General features: G+C 38.4%; 1 protein-coding gene across 2 annotated transcripts in view; it reads left to right on the top strand.

Moving 5' to 3' along the window:
* The window catches only part of NRK (Nik related kinase), a 125930-nt gene that overhangs the window by 8302 nt on the left and 97217 nt on the right, over window positions 1-20411 (top strand). The gene's annotated exons all lie outside the window — the stretch shown is intronic.

The raw sequence follows: 20411 nt of genomic DNA, 5'->3' as shown, positions 1-20411 counted from the left end.
GAGGCAAATTTATAAAAGTAAACACATAAATAACTATATAATTGCAATTGTAATATATAGCTGTAAGAAAATTCCTAGTGATATAAAAGTAAAGAACAAGGGGGCTTATTTTAGATCGAAGGGTCAGCCTCCCTGGGGAAATCACTGGTAAACTGACAGCAAGAGAACAAATATGAGATAACCAAGCAAAGGTGTGATTGTAGAGGATGATGCTGATTCATTCGAGGTAGAGCAGGAGCAGCATAAAGGGTTCTGTTGGAGATAACAGTGCTTTAGTGGCCCTATCATTTATCAGGTGCCCTTCCCCGACTCTAATATGGTGAATAGACTTTTCTCAATCCTGTATAATGATTTGTACAAATGCAGGATTCCTCTTCCCTAGGCGTATCCCTCAAATACCAAATCACTATCCCTGGACTGATCCTTACTGTCAGCTGACCACAGGTCCTTTCCATATGGGTTGTGTAGAAGTATCTTGAAATGGGTCCAGTGGAAGGGGCTTCCTTCTAATCCAGACAAAGGTGCCTTCTGCTTGCCAAGCCTTGTACCCTTAGGGCTGCATCTGCCCATGAGTTTCTTTTTAAAATTCATCTACCCAGGTAGGGTGGGGATACCTTTAAAATTTGTACAAAGGTACCTATAGCACAGACATTGAGTAGTAGAAACAGAATTGTGGAGGAGTCCTAAAAGTAGAAAGAAACTTGGTGAGTATAAGAAACAGAGAAGGTCAATATTCATGGTAAAAGTTTTCTTAAGTCATTTTGACCTAACCTATTAGCAGAAACAATAAGCTTTAGACAGTGATGTGATACAGATGCAAATGTATTTTTTATGTTATCCCAGTTACATCCAGACTGAATGATTAGTTAACAATTGTGTGATCGAAGCAAATTTTGCCACCTTGTGCGTAGATTCCTCTACCTTATGCATACAAGTTTCTCTTCTTTATGGCACATTTGTCATATCCATGGCTCTATACATGTTTTAATTCCTCTGGGGTGTGTATTTAAGTGTGTGCATATTTGGGTACTTTCTTTCATTTGAAGGTATATAGCTCTCTTCACCATCAGATATTAGGAATACAACCCTCAGCTTTATAAGGCAAAAAGCAAAGGTAAGGCTAGATAACACAAAAAGATGGTTTTTCATCAGCAGTCGTCAGAATTGTGATGCCATAAGAAGAAGAAAAGTCAAGAGGGTAAAAGGTGAGTATGAATAATAATTCTTTCTTTTAAACCAGGGCTTATTGAGGTATTGTTTACAGTTGGAAAAATTCATCCTGGTAAGTGTACAATTTCATGAGTTTGGACAAATTGTAACTACTACCATAATCAAGATTTTTCAGTATCCATCTTAAATTACACAGTATACCTTCAAGTAATGTTCTGCCACTTCACTGTGTGATATCCCAGCTTGTATACTGTGCTTATGGTTGTTATACATTTTGTTCTTATATATGATATAAACCCATACTACTACTACTCTGTTCCCTCTACTCAATACTACTACTTTTTATTTAGTCAGTTGTCTTTTAGAGCAATTTAAAAGGAAGAAAAATTATATTTATACTCATTTGAGCTATTTCTGGTATCATCATTTATTTGGTTAAATCCAAGTTTCTGTGTATGATATCCTTAAGCCTGAAGAACTTCCTCTAACATTTCTTATAGTGCAGGGCTTCTGGTAATTAAGTCTCTGCCTTTGTGTGAAAAGTCTCTCCATTTTCAAAAGATATTTACATTGGATGTAGAATTTGGGGTTGACAGTTACTGTTTTTCCTTTCAGCACTTCAGTAATAATACTCTATTGTCTTCTGGTTTGCATGGTCTGAAGCCTGCTGTCATTCCTATCTGTGTTCCTTTGTGTTTTTCTTCTGGCTGCCTTTAAAATTTCTCTTCTTTGCTTTTCAGCGGTTTAAGTACGCAATGTATAGGGGTTTGTTTTTATTTTTGTTTCGTGTACACATGCATGTGCCTCTGTGTGTGTGTATTTTGTGGGGGTATTTGCCACCTCAGGGGACTCTGAGTTTCTGGGATATGAGCTTTAGTTTCTCCTTGTGCTCTCTGCTTCAGAGATACTCACTCAGTGCTCTCGTGCCTCCCCCAGAGGGATGTATATTGCTTATCCCTGCTTACTAGGGTCAGGAAGATCCCCTGGAGAAGGGAATGGCAACCCACTCCAATATTCTTGCCTGGAAAATCCTATGGATTTGCAAGCTACTGTCCATGGGGTCGCAAAATCTCAGACATGACTGAGCGACTAAGCAGCTAGTCGGGCAGGGAAGAGTTCTCTGTTTTCCCGATTCAACCCCTGTCTTAGGCAGATCCTGAGCCTCTAGGTCATGAGAGTGGGACCTTCTTACTTAACCTGCCCTTCTATTACTTAATAGGTGACGTGAAGTCGCTCAGTCGTGTCCGACTCTTTGCGACCCCATGGACTGTAGCCTACCAGGCTCCTTTGTCCATGAGATTCTCCAAGCCATAGTCCTGGAGTGGACTGCTATTTCCTTCTCCAGGGGATCTTCCCGACCCAGGAATCGAACCCAGGTCTCCCGCATTGTAGACAGACGCTTTACCATCTAGGCCACCAGAGAAGTCCCTGTTACTAGTAAGACACCTCTACATGGCTTGCATCCAGGAATGAGTCCTGTGCTTCCCCCAGAAGTAGAGGACTGCATATGTTTCTACATTTCCCCCAGCTATATCAGGTTTTCATCTGTACCCTGGAAGGAACAGCATTTGGTGCCCTTCCCCTAAAGCTTAGGGCTTTTACTGAATGGGCGAGGGGGAGAGAAATTGCATATGGTTTCACATTTTTCCTACTGCAAGGGCTTCTCTCTACCAGGTCAGGACCATAAATATGTGGAGAAAAGCTTGTGACTGTGTTTTAAGAGTACTGCACTCTAACGCTAGCCCATACTTGGCATGCATTTAGCAGTTCATTAAAAATCTTTTTAAAAATTTTTTATTTTGTATTGGAGCACAGTTGATCAACATTGTTGTGTTTCAGATGTACAACAAAATGATTCAGTTATACATGTATCTATTCTTTTTCAAATTATTTCCCATTTCGGTTGTTACATAATACTGAGCATAGTTCCCTGTGCTATACAGTAGGTCCTTGTTGTTTATCCATTTTAAATATAGCAGTGTGTACATGTCAATCTCAAATTCCCAATCTATCTCCCCCACCGTGTGTTGACCATTTATCATTTCCCCTTTGTAAATTATCTTAACTTAGTTAATATCTCATTGCTCTGAAAAGCAATGTTTATGAAGCTATCTAGCAGCAAGAACTATGTTTATGATGTTACATATTGCATGTTATTTTTATATTCTGATTACAGTTATGTTAAAAGTTTGCACATTAAAAATAGTGAATTAAATATTATTAATAGAGTACTGAGATAGTGGATGTACTTTTCTATATTTTAAATTGCATATTTCTAATGATTGTAATGTTATTTGTTCTTTACCTAAATAATATATATGTGCATATGTATATATATGTGTATATATATGTGAATATATATATGTATATAAAATGATGTATAAATACCTTGTACAACAAAATGGAAGCATGATAACATTCAAAATTAATGTCAGAGTGACTCATAGAGTCCTTTGCTTTTTCAGCTCTGCCAACCACATCCCCTGCTGGTGTTTGTTTTGGTTAAAGTCTCTCCAATGTCTTCCAGCTTGTTTCCAAGGCCTTGTTCTCTGGCAGGTTTCCAGCTGTCTGCTGAGGTCTGTGCATGTTGAAATGAAGGCTGAGTTGCACACTTCACATTGTAACCCTTTTCCTTTCCTTCTTTTTCTTCTAATTAAATACCTGTCTTTCTACCCTCTCCTGCTGCCTGCCAGTATAAACCTCACTTAAAATCATGGGTTTTACTTTTCTCTCTTTTTAGGAGAAAGTGCAGTTCTTTTTTTACTCCGCTAGAGTTATAAAATGCAGTTTCCTTTTCACCTTTAGATTCTGGTCTCATAGCTGAAGAATTGTCATTCAAATTGGAAGAATACTTAGAATTTGCCCATGTGAGACCATATTAACAAAAAAAATTATTTTGAAACTTTTTTTAATGGTACTATTAAAAACTAGACAGTTTCCCAAAGATCAGTATACCCAGAGAGACTGTAGTTATTCTATGGAATACAGAATATTAAGAGAGAGACCAAGACTTTTTAGGATAGCTCAGTGGGTGGCAACCTGACCCTCCCGTTAACTGACACAATACTTGTAGACTGACTTTTCTGGGCCTATTTCCTCAAGTATAAAATAAATCTATTTGACTAAATAATCTCCCGCATTTTTGGGGGGGCGGGGGGCACTCTTCAACCTAGCACAGTGCCTGGAACTCAATAAAATGGAAACTTATTCTTAGTGTTATGAGCATAGTAAAAACTATCCTATAGTTCTTTCACCACCTTGCAAAATAGAAGCTGATTATTGGCTATTAGGTGGAGAAGTTACTCATTGCACCAAATACAATGTGTTTCCGTCCTTTCCTCCACTTTACTACCCGATACCAAGACGTAATATTTAGCTCAGTAACTACTATGATATCCAATGCAAAAGTAAAACTGTGTTCAGTCAGTTCAGTCGCTCAGTCGTGTCTGACTCTTTGCGACCCCATGGACTGTAGCACGCCAGGCCTCCCTGTCCATCACCAACTCCCAGAGCTTACTCAAACTCATATCCATCGAGTTGGTGATGCCATCCAACCATCTCATCCTCTGTCGTCCCCTTCTCCTCCCACCTTCAACTTTCCCAGCATCAGGGTCTTTTCCAGTGAGTCAGTTATTCTCATCAAGTGGCCAAAGTATTGGAGTTTCAGCTTCAGCATCAGTCCTTCCAGTGAATATTCAGGACTGATTTCCTTTAGGATGGACTGGTTGGATGTCCTTGCAGTCCAAGGGACTCTCAAGAGTCTTCTCCAACACCACAGTTCAAAAGCGTCAATTCTTCAGTGCTCAGCTTTCTTTATAGTCCAACTCTCACATCCATACATGACTACTGGAAAAACCATAGCTTTGACTAGATGGACTGTTGTCAGCAAAGTAATGTCTCTGCTTTTGAATATACTATCTAGGTTGGTCATAACTTTTCTTCCAAGGAGCAAGCGTCTTTTAATTTCATGGCTGCAGTCACCATCTGTGATGATTTTGAAGCACCCCCAAAAGAAAGTCTGTCACTGTTTCCATTGTTTCCCCGTCTATTTGCCATGAAGTGATGGGACCGGATGCTGTGTTCTTCATTGCTTGAATGTTGTTTTAAGCCAGCTTTTTCACTCTCTTCTTTCACTTTCATCAAGAGGCTTTTTAGTTCTGTGTTACTGTCACCTAACAGCATTTTGTTACACAGAATACTACTGAGGTAAGACAATGAACTGAATCGCCAGAGTGAACCAGTTTGCCTTGATCTTCATGAAGTCTTGACTGTACTTCTAACCTTAATCATCTGTTCCCACGTTGCCATTTGCAGGTGGTGAGGGCAGGAAAAGGAGGGGGAAAAGGTTCAAGGTGGTTGTTTCAGGCAAAAGAAGAATTCACCCGAGAGGGTGAAACTTTACAGTTGGTCCTAGAGTTTAATTTTCACTTGTCCCTGATGCCTCGTTGGAACTCAGTTAATGTTGGTGGAAGGAATAGACTGTGTCAAATATCTTATTGTTGTAAAACTTAAAAACATAATGGGCATAAGTAAGCATCCGTCCTTGAGAGATCTTACAGCAGTCACCTGTCCCTTGGTTCTCAGTGGATTAAGTCAGATATAGAAGGTGTGGGTGGCATTACAATGATGAGCAAATTCCCAAATTGCTTGCTCTCTGGAAGTGCACTGTTGAATATGGCAATTTCTTTTTCTTTTATTTTTTTAGTTCTTTATTTTTTATTTTTTTTTTTACTTTACAATATTGTATTGGTTTTGCCATACATCAACATGAATCCGCCACAGGTATACACGTGTTCCCAATCCTGAACCCCCTTCTCACCCTCCTCCTCCATACCATCCCTCTGGGTCATCCCAGTGCACCAGCCCCAAGCATCTTGTATCCTGCATCAAACCTAGACTGGTGATTTGTTTCTTATATGATATTATACATGTTTCAGTGCCATTCTCCCAAATCACCCCACCCTCTCCCTCTCCCACAGACTCCAAAAGACTGTTCTATACATCTGTGTCTCTTTTACTGTCTCGCATACAGGGTTATCATTACCATCTTTCTAAATTCCATATATATGTGTTAGTATACTGTATTGGTGTTTTTCTTTCTGGCTTACTTCACTCTGTATACTTGGCTCCAGTTTCGTCCACCTCATTAGAACTGATTCAAGTGTATTCTTTTTAATGGCTGAGTAATACTCCATTGTATATATGTACCACAGCTTTCTTATCCATTCATCTGCTGATGGACATCTAGGTTGTTTCCATGTCCTGGCTAGTATAAACAGTGCTGCAATGAACATTGGGGTACACGTGTCTCTTTCAATTCCGGTTTCCTCGGTGTGTATGCCCAGCAGTGGGATTGCTGGGTTATAAGGCAGTTCTATTTCCAGTTTTTTAAGGAATCTCCACACTGTTCTCCATAGTGGCTGTACTAGTTGGCAATTTCTTTTTAAAACACTGTCCAAGGCATCCCTGTTAAATTTGATTTTTTTAAAAATCACTGCTTGACACGATGCTTTTACTCGGAAATCTCACCAGACATGTAAATATTTAGGTTTACTAGTTACATTTTCTGGATTTGAAGTTGGGACAGAGAGTGGGAACAGAAAGGCAGGAAAGAAACGTCCTCAAAGTGGATGACATACAATTTATCATATTTTAAATTAAGTTTCAGAAACATGGTGCTGACATTTGGGTTGCCTAGCCACTAGACCTATTGGATAGGGGTTTGAGTATTTTTCCTTTTAGGCTGAAATTATACTGTTTATTTGCCTACCAAATGTCTAGCACTGTGAATGCTTTCTTTTTAGGTAGGAAAGTTTTCTCACATCCTTGCCATTTTGCAAATATAGCTCAATTAAGTCAGCCAACAAATATTGCTTGAGCGGCCGTAAAGTGCATAACACTGTGCATTTCATTATACATTGCAAGACTCACAAGCAGAGACTGAAGCTGCAGCTGAGTTGAGGCCACAGGCTTACTAGACTGTTGTGCCTTCCTGGTGCAGTATCTTAAGTCCAGAGCCTTCTCTGTGTTCCTCCTCCTTCCTATGACATCGCCCCCTGGTGATTATATGCCTCAAAAGTTGGGATTGGTCTTTAAGTAACCCTCAGGCTTCTCTTGCATAGGAAACATAAATTTATCCATTAAATAAATACATTGTTTTGAATGTTTAATTTTCCATAATACAATTAAAAATATTTATTGAACGTTCACTGTGTCCCAAGCACTGTGTTAGGTACTAGGTGCTGGTTAGAATTATCAGAAGACATTTGGTGGGAGGGATGGTCATTTTTATTGATTTAGTTTTAGTGGACCTAAAGACGGAGGTTATTTTCCCTATGATTGTAGCTCTATATTAAGGAGGGAGTCATGAAATAAAGTAAGGAAAGGGAATGTAAGGGTGAAAGTGGGCAAAAGGAGGAAGAAAATAGGGATTTCCTTTTTTTTTTTTTTTCCTGGATGTGGAAAGTCTAATGAACCATCTAACTCAGACTCCGGGACTAAGTTTTTCCTCAATAAGAGAACGGAGGTTGAATATTTGCAATGAGGGTGAATGAACCAGCATACACTGAATAAATTGAGACTCAGGGGACCAAATTAGTGGAAAGTGCTGAGGCCTAAAGGCCTTGGAGAACATGGAGTATTTCTGTGTTGGCCATGACATCTCTCCAACTGTGGAATATAACTCAGTCTCTGAGTTTTAGGCTTGTCTTTTTTGCTTTTGTGTTATACCTAAGTTTACTTCTGCCTCCTGATAAAATTTGAGGGAGGAAAAAGCAATAGTGTGAAAGGTGATAATAAAAGTCATATGTAGAATTTGAGCCCTAAAGAGACCACAATTAAAATTTTTCACAACTGCTCTTATCTATTTAATGAGTTCATAGATATGTATGGAGAGAAAATGAAATTCTATGTTTGGTATGTTGGGGTAATGCCAAAAAGTATTGTCTCATGTCTTCATATACTTAATTCAGTTGATTTTCTAAATGAGTTCTACAAGCAGAGAAGACAAATTTAAATGAATGGAGACAAATATATATTTTTAAACAAAAGCTGAGACTAATAAACTATAGCATAGTGATTTTGTTCAATCAGATAAAAACATCCCAATTATAAAATGTAAATAAAATATAAATCTCTGTGTGCCAGGGGAAAATAGTACAGTTACTTAGAAACTGATGTACAAAATTTCATGAGTGGTGGGAGTACTGCTAAAAACATTAATGTACTCTTTGTCGAATATATTGAAAATCAAGTTTATTTTCCATATGTATACATATATATTTATACATACTACAAATATACATATATTTATAGGACTATACATTTAAACATATACATTTGTATATACATACATATATAAAATGCATATATATGAATATACATAGCATATGTTTATATATAATTATACCGTATAGGGACTTCCCTTGTGGCTCAACTGGTAGAGAATCCGCCTGCAATGTGGGAGACCTTGGCTCAGTCCCTGGGTTGGGAAGATCCCTTGGAGAAGGGAAAGGCTACCCACTCCAGTATTCTGGCCTAGAGAATTCCATGAACTGTATAGTCCATGGGATTGCAAAGAGTTGGACATGACTGAGTGACTTTCACACACACACATACTATATAGAATATTATATATATATATGACACAGTGGTCAGATTCTCAGTAAATTCAGTGAAGGTGATTGAAGTATCAACAGTTCTTTCTTTTGTCGTTGATCCTCTAACAGTTGACCACTAGAAACTAATTAACCAGGTCATCACCTCACTTCATGAAACAGATACTTTGGAAGATAGCATTTAGGCAGTTCTAACTCTTGAAAATAACAGTGAACCCTAACTTGGTTTTAGGGCTTTTCAACATTCATGCCATATTTGTGTATCTGTAGTTAAGGTAGTTTTGTGGGTGATGCAAAAGTAGCATTTAGAAATTAATGTGCCACTGTAGCTCTCTGAAGGTGACAAAGCAAAAGTTATTTAGCGACTCAGTTGTTTCTGACTCTTTAGCGACCCTGTGGGGGTCCACCAGGATCCTCCGTGCATGGCAAAAATACTGGAATGAGTTGCTATTTCCTTCTCCAGGTGATCTTCCCGACCCGGGGATTGAACCCACATTGCTTGCATTGCAGAGGGATGCTGAGCCACCAGCAAAGCCCTCAAACTCAAAGTGGAAGTTCTTAAACTTTTACATTCCTGGGGCTACATTAGAGGCAGTCTCTTATAAACAGGCCTGAGAGTAAAATAATACTAAAATATCAAAGAATATCAGAATATTAAGTAGTTATTTAACCTGTACTCTTATTTTCTCTGATCAGCTACACTCAGGAATTTGTATTCCTCCTCTACCAGAGCATGGAGAAAGAGAGGAACAATAAGGCATAAATTGTGTCTTTTCAATTGGAGAAATAATAACATGGAGGTGGTTTATGTGTAATTCATGCTGAAAAAATAATAAAGCTTCTTTTAGGTATGTCATTTGTAGACAGAGTTGTATTATCACTAGGAAAAGGAGTTTGGATTATTCAGGTTCCCCTAAGGGAAAAGAAGATTGATTATATTCTAAGCACTGCCACTAACGTTTTATATAAAGCATTAACTCTGAAGAGAAACAAAACAAAAATACCACCTCAATCAAAAAGGACACATCTGAGAGTCCTCATAGAAGGACAGCTTTTCCTAACCCTGAAAAAAAATAAAATAAAAAAAAATTATTTGGTACACAAATTGAGTGAGTAAAAAAGATGGAGAATAAAATGTTAGTCAATTTAGAGATAGTGAGCTTGGTGTCCTAAAAATTGGTACCATTAAAAAAAAAAGGTTACATTCACTGTGTTACACTGTGCCTAGTGCTTAATTTACAGTGTATTATTTATATCTCATAAGAGTGTTTTGAAGTAGGTACAATTGTTCTCTTTAACCTACCCCATCTCATAAAGAAGAAATTAAGGATCCAAAATTTGAGTTACTGAACAAAGCTAGTAAGTTGCAAAGCCAGGAGTCAACCCAAAATTTGCCTGGCCACTAAGTCTGTGTTCTTTACTCTGTTCTGTTCACCTGAACAGGTACAAGCCAGAGTAAAAAGCAGTAAAGTAGATCAGCCGATTGAAAAAAATATCTGCCCAAATCTAAAAGTTTACAGGAAATTGGTGAGCTGAGGTCAGTAATGAAGATTATTTACGATATGTCCCTCCAGCATAGCTGTTTGCATCATGATGGGCACTAAGGCATACTCTAGTCTGAGTGACTTAGGAGAATTCCAGAAGTAGACTGGGACAAGCAGATGGGCTTTATAGGACACTTGAAGCTCATGACTAAATCCCTACTCAAACCCTTAGAAGCCCTAGGAAGGCAAATAAGTGTTTGCTAATACTTTACTCTAGTCCAGTGAGCAAGGCCAGAGGTATTTTGCTTCCATTACTGCTCCTACTGGGAGCCTCAGGGAAGAGGGAGGCAACAAATGATCATTTAAAATTAGTGTCTCCCAAAGATGAAACAGAACCTCAGGATCTCCTCTGTGGATGATTAGTTTCTGATTGGTGGGGATTTTTAAAATAAAATAAATAGATAAATAAAAATTTGTGTATTTTCTAATAGATTAATTTCTAGGAATATTGATGAAATTATATATATGTATATATATATGTGTGTGTGTGTGTGTGTGTGTGTATATATGCTTCCCTGGTGGCTTAGCGATAAAGAATCCATCCTCCTGCAACGCAGGAGCTGCAGGAAATAGGAGGGCATGGCAACCCACTCCAGTATTCTTGCCTGGAGAAACCCATGGACAGAGGAGCTTGGCAGGCTATAGTCCATAGGGTTGCAAAGTCAGACACAACTGAAGTGACTTAGCATATATATATATATATATATATATGTATAATTTGTTTCCTGCTCAAGAACACAACTTCTCCCAACCTGGCCGGGAATAAATTTCATGTAGTGGCTAAGTGGCTATAGCTTGGAAGGTTAGAGGCTGGCAAAGGAAGACAGTTGAACAGGTAGACAGAATCAGATTTGGCATTGAGATGAGGTAAATACTAAGTGTACTGCTTAAGTAAAATTCTTATAATACCCCTTCAGATGGAGATGCGGGTTTCAATAGAACTTACAACTTAGGCTTTCCTGGTGGTTCATTTCTACAAGAATTGTGTAGGCAGCGAATTCCTCCTTGTTCCTCCAAGTTCCACCTTGTCACAAAATAATGTGTTGCAATGACAGTGGAAAACCAGCTACGAAAGCTTGGAGTGTATGCCTAGGAATTCATTAGTCTTTAAAACTAGTTCACAGATTTCTTCAGGGGCAGAGACCAGAACATTTTCATTTTGGCTATACTTCCAGAGCACCTCGTAAAGTGCCTTGCAGATATTAGGCACAAAGAGCATCAGGGATATATGCCAAGCAAAAAATTCAGTGTAAATGTCTTAGTATGTTTTCTATTGTCTACATTCATTTTCTCCTTTTTTTTTTTTATCACTGTTGTCATTCTACAAGTAGGTCTATGAGACAATTAGGTGTGTCCAGAAAATCTTTTTGAATCACCTTTATAATCTCTTTGAGACTAGCAGAATACCTTCTATATGTGGGTACTTGCCACGATTTTTTGTGGGACTAAAAAGATGTGTACAAAAGTGACCCGTTCCCAAATAACACGTTTTATTGGGGGCTCTCTGCAGATGTGCCTTGATGGAAAGGATTGTCTAATGATACCCTGTTAAGCCAGTGCTGGAGACAGGTTGGCCTTTAAAAATTATGCCACCTAAGTAACTTTCTACTCTGACTATATAAAAAAAAAAGGTGACACTGTGTAGAGATAAATATTTCCAAAGGATGGAAATATTAACCTTACTTATTTTTTATTACTCTAGGCTGAATGAGTCATTTAGGAAGCCTGAAAGAGTATTTTTTTCTTGGGGTACTGTAGTTTGCTGTAGTGTTTTTGGCACAGCCAAGTGTAAGGATGGTTTCAAGAGAGCCTCATACCTTCAGGAAGATGTCTAGAACATGTGCAAATATTTCCTGACTTGGAAGACTGGCAGCCATTAGAAAGAAAAACACATAAATAAGAGCTTACAAATGTCTTTGCTTCTCTCAGCCTTCTACCCATGCTTGCCAGTTGCTGTAATGGGGTTTTAAACTACCTTAAATTTTAGTGAGTTTCAAAAAATTAAATGCCCCCAAAATATTAAACTCTAAAAAGTTTAGTAATGTGGATTTTGCAGGCCCTACACTGATATATGGGCTTTCCTGGTCGCTCAGTGGTAAAGAATCTGCCTTCCAATGCAGGAGACGCAAGTTCAATCCCTGGATGGGGAAGATCTCCTGGAGTAGGAAATACAACCCACTCCAGTATTCATGCCTGGGAAATCCCATGAACAGAGAAGCTTGGTACGCTACAGTCCATAGGCTCACAGAGTCAGACATGACTGAGTGAGCACACACACGCACACTGATATATGTGTATATATATATATACACACACATACCTTTGTTGTTGGGTTATATTTCTTGTCCCTGGTCCCATGCCTTGGGAAACTCCCATAAGTCAGGGACACCATACATACATGCTGGATTTATTCCTTTTTAACTTGAGCAACATATGGTACTGAATAAGAGGTAGTTGTATCCTCCCCTCAGTTGTACTCAGGGCAGAACTAACAAATGGGAATAGAAAGGTGCAGAGTAGTTTCCAAGAAGTGAGAAGCAGAGTGGTGATACTTTTAGGGAGCAGAGTCTATGTCTACCCCAGCCAGCACAATGTGAAAATTGGTTTGACTGATTTCTTCACCACCACCACCATTCCCCTCCAAAAATACACCGACAGAATTAGTTGACTGATTGTTTAACAGAAATTACCAAAATGTTGTTGGCATCTAGTATGCATAACCTTACTAAAGTTGAAAATAGATGTTTTACATTGTGTCCAAAATATTTTTTAGAAGGGACTTCTCAGACAGATCTTGATGCTTGGACATCAAGGGACGTAGATTGGAGAAGCATAGCTTACTGTCAGCCTACCTCCCTGAGGTCCTTCAGATAAGATGTTCCCATATGAGACCAGAACTTTCCAAATTAACCTCTCCCCATTTCCTTTACCTTCTTGGATCTGGCAGTTGCATGAAAGGTAGTTGGGCTGGGAAAGGGTTTACATAAATAAATTAGAATATGACCAATTAATTTATAAAGGATAATTCATTTAAAGAAATAAATATCAAAGTAACCATTTATATGATTCCATTGAAATTGAATTGTAAAGCCTTCCTCACTCTCTACAAATCAAGAGAGTTTGTATTTTTTTTAAAAAGGCAAATGATCCACCTTTCAACAATATTGGTAAATATAGTAATATGTTCTCAACTCCTTTATACTTATTTCTTCTATATTTTCTGGTTTTCTTTATTTAAATGTTATATTCCAGTGTCCTGATGATCAGATAGGGGACTAGGGGAAATGGAGAGTAAAAATTAACATATACACACTACTATATATAAAATATATAAAATCAGCTAAAATATATAATCAATAGGGACCTGCTGTATAACACAGGGAACTCTACTCAATACTCTGTAATAACCTACATGGGAAAAGAATCTGAAAAAGAATAGAAATATGTAAATGTATGACTAAATCACTTTGTTGAATGTCTGAAATAACATAGTAAATCAACTATACTCCAATATAAAATTTTTAAAAGTTATTAAAAATAGAAGGGTAAGACAGAACTTAGAATAAGGGCTGCCAGATTTTATGAATAAAAATATAGGATGCCCAGTTAAATTTAAATTTCGACAAAGAACAATTTTTTTTAGTGTCAATGTATCCCAAAAGTATATACTTATGCTAAAAATATTTGCTTATTTGAAGGTCAAGTTTTACTGGGCCTAACCTATAGTTTATCTGCTAACCCTATCTAGAACAGCTTTTCCCTGGGTCACAGATTTACCACCCACCAACACTGTGTTAAGAAATAAGAGAGAGATTGTCTTGCCCACCTGCTGTAGTATGGCAGAGAATGCCAATTCAGCCTACCTAGGAAGCTGCCAAAGGGTGGATAGGAGTGGTCTTCTGGTCTCCAAACAGCTGCTACTCCTCCCTGCTTCTTCTAGCAAATGTTGTTTGGTGCTGCCTTCAAGCACCATAGCAAAGCTGCTTTGCTGGTTACTGTAGGGGCCACAGAGTGCAGGTGTGTAATTTTCTCTTTACTGAGGGTCTGAGTAGAGGAAAGAAGAGATTTCTCTTTGACGTGCCAAGGAGAACATTTTGCCTGCTCAGTCCCCTGAGCTGGAAAAGAGAATCAATCTAACTTTTTTTTCTTACTCTAAAGGTGGAAGGGCACCAGGCTGGTAGCTTGCCAAGCACCTAGTGTTATTGCAGCCAGTATCGGTCAATGTTTGCTTTGTTTTTAGGTGAACAATCTTATGTTATTCTGTTTCACAGGCAGGGTATCACTGGCTCCAATTCAGAGTTGTTTCTTCATAGAAGGACCATTTGTGTTGTTAAGAGCCGCATTGCATGTGGTCCATTTCTTTTTAGAGTTGTGAGTTAAATCATTTTGCCTGTGATAGTGAGAGGTTGACCTGAAAGAAGGATACATAGGGCATGACTGATTTACAGTGCAAAATAGACACAGATTGCTAGCAGAGCTGTTTAAATCCAACCATCATGTCTTGCTGTTCCTAATCCCCTCAGGATGGCCCAGCGAATGTTCTCAAGGGCAACTGATACTTGCAAAGGAAGAATCTTTCTGTAGATTTTTTAAGGTTCCAAAAGGGGCAGTGATATACGGGAAGTCTCTAGTTCATGTGGCATTGTTAATGATGCCCTCTCTGGATTTGCTAAGAGTTCACAGTAGACAGAGAAATAGAGCCTGAAGCAATGTCATCGTCTTCCAGCTCTCTCAGTGACTTCATTTGTTGGAACTTCTGCCATCATCAACATTTTCTAGTGCTTCAGGAAGATGTAGTTCCTAAATAGTAAGTGGGGCAAGCCATGCAGAGTAATGTATAGACATAAAGTAAAATCTGTCTTGAACCCTAGCCCCAAAGAGTTCAAGTTACCATTAAGCATTAACTGATTTGAGCCTTAGAGCAATCACATGAGGTAGATTTTATGAATCTTATTTTGTATGTGAAACTGAGGCATGCTGCTGCTGCCGCTGCTGCTGCTGCTAAGTCGCTTCAGTCATGTCCAACTCTGTGCGACTGAGGTATAGAGAAGTTAAATAACCTATCTAAAGTCATACAGTAAGTAGACAAGCCAGGTTTGAAACCAGATCACTCTGGCCTGCAAAGCCCTCACTTTTAACTATGCTGTTGAAAACTACAAGAGAATTGCTAAGTACAAAAGTAACACCTTTCTACATGATATAGTTGGATCATTGAGAACTTGGAAGGGGGTTCCACCAAGCCCTGAAGGAGTGTATAAGATGAGGTTCCAGTGACTCCGGTGTATACCGTTCTCCATTTCAAGTATTATTGTTCTCCTCCATTCAATCTCAGAGAGACTTTCTAATGAAGACAGAGTCAACTAGAGAATTATCTTTTCAGTCAATTGACAAAGCCAAATTGCATGGTATATTTTATGGGGAACATTAGAAGCTACACGAGAAATTAATTAGCCATTCATGAAGTGCCCGTTCTGAATAGTAAATATTTAAGAAGGATTCAATTAAATTTTATCACTGAGAACTGGCTTTTATTTTTAAGAATAAATTTTATGTAAAATCTTTCAATAGCAAAGTGTCTGGTGCACAATATAGGTTTTGGAATCAACCAGAACAGAGACATGCTATCAATATTGTGCTATACCATTTCAAGAGGAAAAGCTCTTTGCTCAAAAAAGAAAAAAAATCTAGACAGTAGACACATACTCCTTAAAAGACTAATCCTGTTGATGAGAGCCCCGGTCAGGAAGGTTTCAACATAGGTTCATAGAATAGATTCTAAATAGTCAGCTAAAAATTCATGTAGGGGCTTATTTTGACACAAGCTTGAAGTATGCAGCTTCCATCCTTGGATAGTCAAGTCTGTCTACTCCCCTGCCATTCCACAGTGGGAGCATGTGTTTTCGTGTTACACAGATCTGAATTTAACTCCATAAGGTGAGTGACCAGGAGGTGGGTCACTTGTCATCTCTAAGCCACAGTTTCACAAAAATAACGGGGATAATAAACCCATTATGCAGTGCATCTGCTATTATCCCCAGGAAAGAATAGGCAAAAAGCCTTTCATCAAGACTGAAAACATTATAAAAATGGTATCACCACTGAGAATGCAGGAGTTGATGGAGGAATGTCTTTCTCATATAAAAGTTATTTTAATATTCTCTGGTTAGAAAGCAGAGGCAAGTGGGAAGAATCAAACTTAACTGCAGGGACAGAGCTGGAAGGACTCCCTAGAGATCAGATTGTTTACAGATGACAAATCTCAAGCCCCGAGAGGAGATGTGGCTTGCTTAAGGTCAAATATCTAAAGGTGTAAAGCCTTGCTTTGTTTTAGAAATACCATGTTCTGTCCCTTGCTAACTTGTACTCAGTTGTTCAAGGCTTCTCAAATATTAGCTAATGCTCTAAGTTCCAGATAGTCATCCCCTGAGTATGCGACTTCTTCATAGGGAGCTGAGATGAAATGCCTCCTTTTCTCTCATAGCAGATTATGACTAACACTGTGATAATTCCACATTTTTAGTTATAACTCTTGTGCTATTATACCAGTGAAACTACAGTTTTTGAAATCAGAATGATGATTCAAATGTTCAAATGTTTTCCTTCAGCCTCTTCTGAGTGACAGCCAGGAGTAAAGGATATTATTCAGTTTACCTTAAGGAGGCCCTTTGGTATTTATCAAAATGCAAGAATAAAAAAAATATTTTATAAATCAGGCTTTAGTTACTCCAGCCTCTGAAAACTGAATCCTCTACTCTCAGCTCACATTAGCCCCACATTACATTTCTTAGTCTTGACAGGTTCTTTTTTTTTTTTTTTTAATATATATCCCCTCTTATTTTTTCTTTAGTTACTGACAATTCAAAGTGTGGTAAATGACCTTGACTGCTATAAGTCTCTTTAATTTTTATGGACAGAATCTGGAGGAATGTAAAAGTAACTTATTAACTTTCCAGAGTCACTGTGCACCATGTTTATCTCCATATGGTTTGTATTATTATGTAAAATTTTGAGTAGTTTGTCCCAGATGCATTTGATGGCAACAAACACTTGAAAGCAGTGAATTCAAGTGAAGTCCGGTCCTGCCTCATCTTTAAAATGTCTCTGTGTTATTCCTTATGGCCCTGTAGCCAGTCGAATAACCACTGATAATAGATAATAAATAATAGGGGTGAGAGGCAATGAGGGAAAGAGAATGAATGATTTTATGGATTTGTGTTGCATTATTTCAAGAGCAATCCATAATTTGACATGAATTGAGAAATTCTGTTTCAGCAGCATTGTGAGCAAAGACAATATCAGGCCTGGGTTTGATGCCTTCTAATGGAGCAGAATGCCCTGACTTCTGTATTTCCATGGTTCTTAAGCAGTAGTGCATATTAAAATCCTTGGGAGGAATCACTTAAAAATGTGAATGTTCAAGACCCACTCTAAGAGATTCTGATTGGGAACCACTGCCGAGAGGAACTTGAGATTCTGTGTGTAAACTAGAAAATCTCAAGAGAGGGTTTATTATTTTTTTCATGTGTGGAAAAAATTAAGCATATGTGCTAGGAGGGCAAAGATTGAATTCAGTATGGTATGAGTTTCAGGAAAGCTATCCCAAACCAAATATATATCCCAAAGACAAACCTACCACATTCCTTGAAATCCCCATTATTAAAAAGTCATTTCTTTGGACATCTTACCAGAAATGACCTGTGTACACACATATTCTAAATTAAGTAATGCATTAAACTACTAATTAACACTTTAGCGCAGATGAGATTAGCTCTCACCCTAATCCCAAGGGAAATGAGGCACAAGGCAGGTAAATTATTTCTGATGTCTGTGAGAGAAGGGAGAAGGAAAGTTTTGTAACATGGGAAGTTGTTCCCAAGGAAAGCAAAGCCAGATGTAGCACCTGTATAAGAGAAAGCCTTAGGGCGACATGGGAGGAGTCAGTGAGTGGGGGAGCTGGGGATGTTGGCAAAATACACTTTGCCAGAGGTTATCCATTTGCCCTTAATGGAGGGAGCCTGTTTCTCTCATTCTCATAAGCTCAAGTCTTCTTTGCTTAGAATGACCCTCCACTGACCCTTATTTAATGCAAAGTGTTCATTTAAATGCAAAGCAAGGAAAGCAGAAAGACTGGAGGGACTTAACCCTCCCATTTAGGTTACATAGTATTTAATAGCTGGCTGATTTGGCCTGTTCAGTGAAGAGAAACACACACATACACAGTCATGCATGCACACAGGCACACGCAAATGCATATTCAGAGCAACTTTTAAGTTTGTCAGTTAAACTATGTTAGATCAATGGAAAAACAACTTTCTCAATCATTGTGAAATGCCATTTTCTTCTTGCTCATATGAACCTCAGTCAGAGTTGTGGGTCCTACTACGTCCTCTGGCACAGAGGAGAACTCACTTGGGTGAAAGAAACCTTTCAGAAGACGTGTCAGAACCTTTCAGTATGCTGAAAATGCAAGCCTAGGGATCCTGGCTGAAGGCTAGATAGAAGGGATGGGGGAAATGGTCATGCAGATTTGACTGTTTTAAGTTAAATGAAAAATAGTGAATTGGTGAAAGTTCTGGCTTGGTTAAAAAGCAGTTCAGGGACATTGGTAATCATGAATTCTACTATGATTTTATCTTTCTTTCCAGATACCAGTAAAGCCCATTTGTCCAGATGTCCTGAGCAGCATATAGTTAAAAGACTATGTTCCCTTAAAAATGTGGTTTTGATTCATCTGCTCTTGGATCATCCCGTTGCTCTTTGGTCAAATGACTTGAGACTTGGACTTTTTATTATTTTTTTTTCTTTTTAATATTTGGCCATGTAAAAGAGGGATTAAAGCACATATCAAATCTAAGCAGCAGGATTTAAACCAAGCCAAACACATGAACTGTCTTTTTTACTTCCCCTGCTCCCAAGTTAGCATCTATTCCCTAAAGCAGCACCAATGTTTTTAATTAAGGAAGCCAGCTGAAGTGGCATGATTGGGGACCACTTTCTAAAGAGGAGCCCAGAATCTGGTTCTAAAGTCTTGGCAGATCATATAGTGGAATTAAAATCTAGTCAATATGGATTTACTGGAAATATGCTCAACTGCTCTAAACCCTCAAGACCTTAACAGTCTTAGTAGCAAAGGAAGGTGGGATATATATAGTGATTAAAATCATTTTTTGAATACCCTGTTACACCCTGATGAACTTCACATCTATCAATTGAGTAATGAAATTAGTTTGTTTTTTTTTTTCCTCCTCTGGTTTACCAGTTTCTTCCTGTAAGGTTCAGTGCAGTATCTCAGTGGTCCTTGGAATGACTCTTTAGTTTTTTGTTTTTTTTTAAATGACTTTTTAGATCAGTTGAGGCACCGATTCTACTTTCACATGTTAATACCCTTATACAGTGGTTCCTAAAGTTTGGCATCTGGACTGGAAGCATGAGTATCACTCAGGAACCTGTTAGAGGTACAAATTCTTGGTTGCCACAGTCTGTGAAGGTGCTGTTTTGTCCCTCTATGGCACATGCTATTATATATATGTCCATGTCAGGCACATGCATTTATATAGGTTATCCTTCAGATTAGGTTCTCAGAGGATATAGGCTTGAGAAAGGTAATTAAGACTCTCTTCCACAGTAAAAATAAACTATGAAAGCATGTCCTTGGGCATTGATAAAAGGAAATCTCCCGACTCCTCTACTCCCACACCACAAATCCCTAAAAGTTTAGAAATACATGTAGCCCTGGTTTTGATTATAGAATTAGTTACTTTTCCTTGCTTTGCATATGTATCCTGTTAGTGAATTGGAAACTTAAGCAATTTGTTCCTTACATCTTAATACACAGTCGAGTAGCATTTGGGGGCTGCCTTCGCAAAGTTCTTTCTTGGCAAGTCAGGGGTGGCAGCTTGGTGCCATGGTTTGGAGTACTGTAACAGCATACTGCAGTAAATTTTCCTGTGATGATGGGCTAGAATTCACTAAACGTTTCTGCAGAACTTTCAGATCTGGAAACCTGGGCAAGATTCCTCAGAAAGGGCAGAAGGTAAGGATGGTAATGGAGAGAGCTGTATGATCCCCTCTCCTGGTAAGA

Source organism: Oryx dammah, unplaced genomic scaffold (assembly GCF_014754425.2).
Source record: "Oryx dammah isolate SB20612 unplaced genomic scaffold, SCBI_Odam_1.1 HiC_scaffold_23, whole genome shotgun sequence".
Taxonomy (NCBI): domain Eukaryota; kingdom Metazoa; phylum Chordata; class Mammalia; order Artiodactyla; family Bovidae; genus Oryx; species Oryx dammah.
This window is presented reverse-complemented; position numbering and strand designations above follow the sequence as displayed.